The following is a 9,613-nucleotide window of genomic DNA, read 5'->3' on the forward strand; positions in this document are numbered from 1 at the left end:
TTCTCTACTATGAAATGAACTGTTTAGTTGAGATGCATATTTGTAACACAGCCTGTGGTGAAGAAGCTTAAAGTAAAGAACTGATATAAAAACTGCAATACAAGAAAAGAAACCCAACATACAAAAAAAAAAAAAAAAAAAAAGCTGCAGATCAACCGGAAGCTGTAATCACGTTACGTAACTAATGCTGCATTTACTTGTCTTCAAACTGCTCAAGTGCATTTTTTTTATTAAACTGTAGCAAAAAAATAAAAAATAAAAATAAAAAAGGAAACATTATTTTTCATCTTTAAGTTTAGTCTTGCTATATTATTATTATTATATTATTATTGCTGCAGTGTTGTAGGCAAAAGTACAAAGCAAAGAATTTTCACATTGTCTATATTGTGCAATTATTTTGCAGCTTAAAATAAACAAGCATATTGACAGCACATGTTTATGCTTAGATAGGTAGTCTATTATTGTCAGTTTTTTATGTTAACATATCGCCGATTTTTTTCTGATGTCAGCGAATGCGTCACGAGCGGACATCCAGGCTGAGTTATCGCGTTCATGAAGGAAAAACATGCAGGTAAACGAAAGAACGTACGTCATTGATTTTTCTGGATGGGAATGTGTATTTACGTGTTCAGTAAATTTAACACCTCACTCGCTTTTCTTGATGTGTTTTGTAAAGCTCGGTCTGGTTGCTCAGTGTTGACAGTTGCTAGCTAACTAGCGAGCTAACATTTAGCACGGATGCTAACGGCGTTTGTACAATAACAACAAAATCATTAATAAAGTAATTTTTTATCCTTTTTTTGTAGTGCTGATTTATTGTCTTTACGTGATTGCTTTATTTACGCTTTACTAAAATACCACACTTGTTCCTGACAGTGACTGTCAGGAACAAGGAAAGCTAGTGACAGCTTACATTTTTATTTGTACACGACACGTTAAACGCCTTTTAATTTTTTTTAATGTGGGTTTAAGTTAATTTAACGGGTAATTTTACAGAAAAACACAGACAACAGCTGTCAACAGTCAGAAGTACTAAAATTACACTGCCCTTAGTGGTTGGATTGTGTCTAACTGTAATTAGGATGGTTAAATGCAGTCGCATTTATCGGGTGTCCCAAAAAATATGCAACATTTTATCAGCAAAGAAAATGTGAGGTTTTCCATACCAATGTCAATATTGGCCCTGCATTTTGTCATTAAGTCGCTGCACCTGTTTGACACTCTTGGTCTGGTGCCAAAATTCAATAATTTTTGTTCGCTGTAGTATGATATATATATATATATATATATATGTATATATATATATATATATAATGTGTGTGTACAGTGACAACAAAGGCTGTTCTTCTAACAGGATTGAAACGATTAGTCATTTAGAATTTGACTGCACAGTTTTTAACCATTTCAGTTTGTATATATGTGATTTTAATTAAATTTTTTAGTTTGTACATATGTTTTATTTTTATTTTTTTGTGACAAACGTAGGGTGATGTTGCCATCTTTTGGTGCTCAGTGTGATGCCCACCGGCAGTTACTGAGGATAGCTGTAGATCAAGGGTAGGCAACCTGTTCCAGAAAGAGCCATGAGGGTGCAGGTTTTCTTTGCAGCCACTGACTCCACCAGGTGATTTTACTGATTAATATCACTTTGAGCAGATGGAATCAGTTAATCAGTGAAATCACCTGGTGGAGTCAGTGGCTGCAAAGAAAACCTGCACCCTCATGGCTCTTTCTGGAACAGGTTGCGTACCCCTGCTGTAGATGAAATGTATTGGCCTACAACAATAATATAACGCCCGCCTGCATCTGCATTAACCCTTGATACCACTAGAGGTAATGATTTTTTTTTATACGATAATTGCAGCCCCTCTCGCCTTAGAATTAAATTTAGAGTGGAATACTTGCCCCACCCATCTATTTTTTATTTTACAGTGGTCAAAATTCGCAGATGTGTTTCCTGAAGAAACCCTATATCAGTCTTGAGTTTATATACGAGGTCTATTAGATAAGAAACCGACACTTTTATTTATTTTTTAACTATATGGATTTGAATGACGTGCAATTACACCAGTCATGCTTGAACCCTCGTGCACATGCGTGAGTTTTTTCATGCGTGTCGGTGATGTCATTTCCCTGTGGGCAGGCCTTGAGTGAGATGTGGTCCCGCCCTCTCGGCTGAATTCCTTTGTTTCACACGCTGCTCGAGACGGCGCGCGTTGCTTTATCAACATTTTTTCTGGACCTGTGAGGAATATCTGAGTAGACACTAGTCGAGAAATTTAGCTGGTTTTCGGTGAAAAGTTTAACGGCTGATGAGAGATTATGGAGTGTTTCTGTTGCTGTAAGGACTTCCCACGGAGCAGGACGTCGCACAGCGCTTCCAGGCGCCGTCGTCGGCCTGTTTCGACCTGAAAACATCCTAATTTAAGGCTTAATTCACCCAGGACGTCGTGAGAGAACAGAGAAGATTCAGAAGAGGCCGGCATGAGGACTTTATGCGGACATTCCACTGTTTAAGGACATTTTGTAATGAAAGACGTGCGCGCAAATTCGCCGAGTCGTTTCCGTGACGACTCGGCAAATCTGTGTGCGCCGCGACAGGAAAAACACCTCCGTGTTGAAAACCATTTGTAAAATTCAGGTGGCTTTTGATGGCTTTCAACAAGTGAGTAACTGAGAAATTGTTTAACAGCTTGGGCATGTTCCAACTTGTCTGTTAAGGTTTCCAACAGAGGTGTTTTTCCTGTCGCGACCCCCCGCGGTTGGGTCTGGCCCGACATGCGACTCTGCCCGCATGTTCTTTCATTACAAAATGTCCGTTAACAATGGAATGTCCGAATAAACTCTTCATGCCGACTTCTTCTGAAAGTTCTCTGTTCTCTGACGACTTACTGGGTCAACAGAGCCTGAAATGTGGAAGTTTTCAACTTGAAACGGCGAGACGCTGCCGCCTCGAAGCGCAGATTGCCGTCAGGCGCCGTGGGCCGTCCTTAAAGCGACACTTACTGACCAAAATCTCTCATCAGCCATTAAAATTTTTACCGAAGACCAGCTGAATTTATCGAATGGTGTCCACTCAGTTGTGCCTTACAGTTTTGAAAAAATTTTGATCAAACAAAGCAGCAGTCTCTGAGCCATTTCTAAACAATGAAAAAACGACGAGAGGGTGGGCGACTCCTCACTCAAAGACTGCCCACAGGCGAATGACGTAACCGACAGGCGTGAAAAAAACTCTTGCATGCCCACGAGGGTTCAAGCATGTCTGATGTAATCACACATGATTCAAATCCATATGGTTTTTGAAAAAAATAATAAGGTCGGATACTTTTCTAACAGACCTCGTAAATGAGTAAGAACCTTGCTTCGTTTAATTGGGTGGTTCATAGATTTCAAGTTCCAGCTTACAATGTTAACGGAGAGACCAGTATTTAAGCCGGCCATGTTTGTAATATGCATAAAAGTGACAAAAACAAAGGGAAACAAACATTCATCTCAAAACAAAAACAAAATAAACCTGTCTGGTACAACACCAACCCTCCCACCTCCACAACTCTGTCATCAAACAGACCATGATGACTACAGAACCACTTACACAATATAAATCCACACATCTGTTGCTTATTTGGCAGACTTCAAGCCAGGAAAAGAGAAGGCTCCCGCTAAATCTACAATTCAACCTACAATACTTTATGCAGTAAAGGGAATTTTAAATCTGTAAATGAATAAAAGGAATACTGCAACTTATGGGTATAAAGATCAGAGCAGGTCAATTTAACGTCCAATCACATCTCCGTTGTAAATGAAATCTCTAGAAAATACAAGTTACGGATATTACCGTGTTACAGCATTGTCACTCAGTCTTGGTATAGCAAATTAAGAAGTGGTGAAATCATGTCGCTCCCATAGCAAATCCTCTGGTGCTCAGGCTTTAATCACATGTGTCTTGATGTACTCCATGGCGAATGCGGCATCTACAAACTCCTCCTCCTCTCCGTTGTGCGTAATGCGGAGCCGAGCTGGAAACAGGATGCCAAACCGGACGCCTGGTTGATCACGAAGACGTTTCCAGGCCGCACGGGCCCAAGATACTGCCGCGGTGAAGTTGGGGAAGATGGCAACAGGTTTTCCCTGATGATGCAGTGGGGCTTGTGTGCGAGCGCAACGTAACACTTCCACGCAGTCCTGGTAGTAGTAATGCAGCTTCGCGATGATGGCTCATGGCCTTCTACCAGGCTGTCTTGGCCCGCTGGTTCTGTGTGAGCGATCGATAACAATATTCTTTCCCATGTTCAGCACTTCATTCAGTAACTTGGACACAGCTGTGGTGGCAGTGTTGCCAATTTTGCCCTCTGTACGATGTACGATCAATAACGGGAAAAAAATCCAAAATGTACGATAATTTCAGTTGGTTGCCCAAACACGCATCTCTCTCTGACACCCAAGAATCATTTTGCAGGCGTTGCACTCAGGCACACCACACACAGGGCTGCTGCTAGCTTTGGCCGGCCGGGACAAAGTCATTTGAAAGCCCACCCCCTCTCCATACAAAGTAATGAGTTCCCAATTCTCGGCTCTGCTCCTCCCTCCCTGGGCCCGAGACAACTGACCTGTAATGTAGACTGTTTTGGCTGCAGGTGCGCACATACATAGCTTAGCCGTCTGGTAATTAACACGTTTGTGTCCCTTCACAGAAAAAAAAATCTTTCTAGTCTGGTAGTGCATTTGCGTTCTTTTTGTGCCATAGTTTCCCCATTACCCGTTTTGAGTATATTTCTTATTGTTACATGGGAAACAAGGGGGTGTTCACAATAATAGTAGTGTGGCATTCAGTCAGTGAGTTTGTCAGTTTTGTGGAACAAACAGGTGTGAATCAGGTGTCCCCTATTTAAGGATGAAGCCAGCACCTGTTGAACATGCTTTTCTCTTTGAAAGCCTGAGGAAAATGGGACGTTCAAGACATTGTTCAGAAGAACAGCGTAGTTTGATTAAAAAGTTGATTGGCCAGGGGAAAACTTATACGCAGGTGCAAAAAATTATAGGCTGTTCATCTACAATGATCTCCAATGCTTTAAAATGGACAAAAAACCAGAGATGCGTGGAAGAAAATGGAAAACAACCATCAAAATGGATAGAAGAATAACCAGAATGGCAAAGGCTCACCCATTGATCAGCTCCAGGATGATCAAAGACAGTCTGGAGTTACCTGTAAGTGCTGTGAAAGTTAGAAGAGCTGTGACAGTTAGAAGACGCCTGTGTGAAGCTAATTTATTTGCAAGAATCCCCCGCAAAGTCCCTCTGTTAAATAAGACGTGCAGAAGAGGTTACAATTTGCCAAAGAACACATCAACTGGCCTAAAGAGAAATGGAGGAATATTTTGTGGACTGATGAGAGTAAAATTGTTCTTTTTGGGTCCAAGGGCCGCAGACAATTTGTGAGACAACCCCCAAACTCTGAATTCAAGCCACAGTTCACAGTGAAGACAGTGAAGCGTGGTGGTGCAAGCATCATGATATGGGCATGTTTCTCCTACTATGGTGTTGGGCCTATATATCACATACCAGGTATCATGGATCAGTTTGGATATGTCAAAATACTTGAAGAGGTCATGTTGCCTTATGCTGAAGAGGACATGCCCTTGAAATGGGTGTTTCAACAAGACAATGACCCCAAGCACACTAGTAAACCAGCAAAATCTTGGTTCCAAACCAACAAAATTAATGACTCGCAGATGTGAAGAAATCATGACAAACTGTGGTTATACAACTAAATACTAGTTTAGTGATCCACAGGATTGCTAAAAAAGCAGTTTGAACATAATAGTTTTGAGTTTGTAATGCCAACAGCAGATGCTGCTATTGTTGTGAACACCCCATTTTCTACTTTTTTTTACTAATAGACCAATTTCATAGCCTTAAGAGTGTGCATATCATGAATGCTTGGTCTTGTTCGATTTGTGAGAATCTACTGAATCTACTGGTACCTTGTTTCCCATGTAACAATAAGAAATATACTCAAAACCTGGATTAATCTTTTTAGTCACATAGCACTACTACTATTCTGAACACTACTGTAAGTGGGCTGTTCATGCTCAGAAACCAACAAACCTGAGATGTTTTGTAAAGAAGAATGGTCCAAAATACCTTCAACCAGAATCCAGACTCTCATTGGAAGCTATAGGACGTGTTTACAGGCTGTTATTTCTGCAACAGGAGGATCTACTAAATATTGATGTATTTTTTTCTGTTGGGGTGCCCAAATTTATGCACCTGCCTAATTTTGTTTAAAGAATTATTGCACACTTTCTGTAAATCCTATAAACTTCATTTCACTTCTCAAATATCACTGTGTTTGTCTGCTGTATGATATATTTAACTGAAATTGCTGATCCAAACAACCAATGATTCATAAAGGAAAATCATCAGGGGTGCCCAAACGTTTACATAACAACTGTAATGGCTGAGTGGATCCTTGTCATTTGATTGATGGGTTGTATGTCTGTAATCAACGTAGAGAAATAATAATTTTCCCGACAAACACCATCAAAAACAACGGCTGCCTGCAGGACCGATAAGGGAATCGTTAATCAAAAAGGCTATTGATGACGGTGGATCAAATCATTTCTTAACGATCTGACCGTCTCTGCCTGTCCCTCACCCCCATCTACACCCCTCTACTGAGGCGAACAAAGCCGCAGTGGAAGACAATCCAAGCCTGGCCTGAGGGAGCCCTCTCCCAGCTACATGACTGCTTCTCACAGACTGTATAGGATTTATCTTCCAGCCAAAAACCTGCAGGAGTACACCGACACCGTACTCTCCTACATTAAGAACTGTGTTGACACTGTCACTGTCAACAAAAGGGTCAGGGTTTTTCCAAACCAGAAGCCCTGGATGAACAGTGCAGTCCAGTCCCTGTTAAAAAGCCACAACACTGCCTTTAAAGTGGAGATGACACTTCAAAAATTAGGGAAAAACTGGTATAAATAGCAAAATATACATACAGTATAGTAAGTTGAAAGTGTTTTTATTCATTATCACTGAAATAAAGTTTGTACAGCTTCTCAAAAGTGTGTTTATTGGAAAGCGCGCTTGCAGCGCGCTTGCAGCGCTCCTTCAGCGGTCACGTGATGCCGTGACATCACAGAATGAAGAATCCCGTCTTTGTCTGTTCGATTGACAACAGGAACAGATGGACCTCAGCATGGACAGTGATGAGATCAAGAACTCTGACTCCTCTTCAAGTGTGGATTATTTCTGACTCGGATCCTGAGATTAGACCCTGCAGATTGGAGCTGTATTTTTCGGACGAACATTCAAACCAGGAGCATTCTGGCAGCGAAAATAATACCGATGGTGTTTATGGCGTAGCTGAAGCAGAGGCAAGAGACGTGCCAATTCTGATGGATTTTGAAAGGCTGCAGAATATGGAATGGTAAGGGAGGCTTTGATTTTTGTTGCTGCTGTTTATAGCACTCTAATTACTGTATAGCATTTTCGATTCGAGCGTCTATTTACTGCCTTTATTATTGTTCCGGAGCCACGACAGTGTAGCTATTACTTGCGGACCACCGTCATTACCTTCGGGTGTTTGCTGTTTTCGAGTGCCTGGCATTGCATTCATCCGTGTTTAGTTATGTTATTTTCACGAAAGAATAGGAAATAAACTGCGAAAGTTTCGAAAAAGATCGCCGAAAACAACAGTGAACGTGCCGGCGCTGTGTTTACGTGCCGGCGCCGTGTTTACTACATAAGTTCCTTGACCATTTCAAGATTATTGTGAACATATTATTTGGGGTTGACATTTTATGTGTTCCTGTGAGCTGTGAGAACATGGAGACGGTAGAGGAAACTGTCTGCTGTCGGGAGCAAATGCGTGTGTGCAAGCGGAGCGAGCGGCAGCCGGATATTTCGTGCATCACACAACAGTGTGGCTTTCTATCAATCTGCCTGGACTTGAAAAGGCTAAAACCTTTCGCCCTTGTGTTTGTGCAATATGCTGTGACACACTGGTCAGGCATATCGACAAACAAGTCCCTGAGAGCTGTGTTTAATCAAAGTTTCTGCCACTAAACAAAGTGTAAACAATGGCCGCCAGGCGCACAAGCTGATATGGTCTACACGTAGTGATGTATTTTAGGCTTGGTGCTCAGCGGGAAGCTGATCATGGGGCGTGCACATTTTTCAGTGGCGGGACGTTCAAATGTTATATATAACGGGAGAACCGCGTACACTTTCCTAAAACGTTTAGGTTGACCGAATTATATAACCTTTGTTACATGTAATAAGACTATTTTGTCTAAGTGTTATATCCACTTTAAATCAGGGGACAGGGCCCTGTACAGCGTGGCCAGGTCCAATCTGAAAAGAGGCATCAGAGAGGCCAAGGCTGCCTACAAGGAAAAGATAGAGGACCACTTCACTGTGAATGAACCTAGAAGGATGTGGTAGCTACAGAAGTAGCAACCCAGGAAATGCTAGGTCTGACGCCTCGCTGGCAGAGGAGCTGAACCGCTTCTTTGCCCGCTTCGAAGCAGACAGACCAGCAGCAACTCCACACCCATCACCCTCCAGCACTAGCACGCTAACACTTCAGGAACACAAAGTGAGACATGTGTTGAAGGCGGTGAACCCCAGGAAGGCAGGCGGCCCCCATGGTGTACCTGGAAAGGTACTGCAAGCGTGTGCTGACCAACTGGCTGGAGTTTTCACCTGCATCTTCAACCTGTCCCTGTCACAGGCCACCATTCCACCCTGCCTCAAATCCTCCACCATTATTCCAGTCCCAAAGAAGTCAGCAGTGGAGAGGATAAATGACTACAGGCCTGTTACACTTACGCCTGTGGTCATGAAGTGCTTTGAAAGACTGGTCTCTCAGCACATCAGAGCCTGTCTGCCTCCCACTCTGGACCCCCACCAGTTTGCCTACAGGGCAAACCACTCCACAGAGGACGCTATCACCACAGCTCTCCACACCGCGCTGAGCCACCTGGAGCACCAGTGGAGCTATGTGAGGATGCTCAGCCTTCAACCACATCATCCTTGAGATCCTGGTCCAGAAACTGACACATCTGGGCATCTCCACTCCCATCTGCCAGTGGATCAAGGACTTCCTCACAAATGGCCCACAGTCCGTGAAACTTGGCCCCCACCATCACACTCAGCACTGGTTCCCCTCAAGGCTGTGTACTGAGCCCCCTCCTGTTCACCCTTTACACGCACGACTGTAGCCAGGCTGACAAAGAGTCAGAGCTCTATTGAGCTGAGTATTCCATTAACTTTAACTAGTAATGACTTCATCACTTTCTTTGCTAACAAAATTTTGACTATTAGAGAAAAAATTACTCATAACCATCCCAAAGATGTATTGTTATCTTTGGCTGCTTTCAGTGATGCCGGTATTTGGTTAGACTCTTTCTCTCCGATTGTTCTGTCTGAGTTATTTTCATTAGTTACTTCATCCAAACCATCAACATGCTTATTAGACCCCATTCCTGCCAGGCTGCTCAAGGAAGTCCTACCATTATTTAATGCTTCAATCTTAAATATGATCAATCTATCTTTGTTAGTTGGTTATGTACCACAGGCCTTTAAGGTGGCAGTAATTAAACCATTA

General features: G+C 42.5%; 1 protein-coding gene across 3 annotated transcripts in view; it reads left to right on the top strand.

Moving 5' to 3' along the window:
* Positions 1 to 481: 481 nt before the first annotated feature.
* Positions 482 to 9,613, top strand: part of fbxl4 (F-box and leucine-rich repeat protein 4) — a 124,803-nt gene continuing 115,671 nt past the window's right edge. For all 3 annotated transcript variants that reach the window (XM_034175433.1, XM_034175434.1, XM_034175435.1), the window contains exon 1: positions 482 to 571. The gene's annotated coding sequence lies outside the window, so the exon portion shown is untranslated. The remainder of the gene's footprint in view (positions 572 to 9,613) is intronic.

This window comes from Thalassophryne amazonica, chromosome 7 (assembly GCF_902500255.1).
Source record: "Thalassophryne amazonica chromosome 7, fThaAma1.1, whole genome shotgun sequence".
Lineage (NCBI taxonomy): Eukaryota > Metazoa > Chordata > Actinopteri > Batrachoidiformes > Batrachoididae > Thalassophryne > Thalassophryne amazonica.